Below are 527 nucleotides of genomic sequence, written 5' to 3' on the forward strand. Positions count from 1 at the left end.
GGTTTACAACAGAGGAACAGTATTTCTCAGGGAACTTCAACACTCTCCTGAATACCTGACAGGACTAAGGTGTGCCAAACAGAAGAGGAGAGGAAGTGAAGGACTTCACTACTGCACAATTTTATTTTTTTCAACTTTTATACTCTATTCTTTATTTTTTTTCATCACCTGACTTTACCCTTTTAATTACTACATTTTTTATTTTTAACCAGTATTATTACTACTACCAATTTACCTTTTTTAAAAAAGTGTCATTTTTATTTCTCTTTATTTTATTTTGAGATTAGTGTTCTACATTTTATTTTTTCATCTTTTTTAGCATCATTTTACTCTATCTCAACTTTACCTTTATTACCAAAACTCTCTTCCTCACTTTTCCCCTTTTGTTGTCCTGTTTCTCTTACCCTATTCCTGCTTTAGATGTTCCCTATTCCCCTTGTTTACCTCCTGTCAAAATTTCACCCTACTTAAATATCCTATTTCCAATCCACTGCTCTAAATCTTTATACACATACCCCTTATCTTTC

The sequence above is a fragment of the Myotis davidii genome, unplaced genomic scaffold (assembly GCF_000327345.1).
Source record: "Myotis davidii unplaced genomic scaffold, ASM32734v1 scaffold838, whole genome shotgun sequence".
Lineage (NCBI taxonomy): Eukaryota > Metazoa > Chordata > Mammalia > Chiroptera > Vespertilionidae > Myotis > Myotis davidii.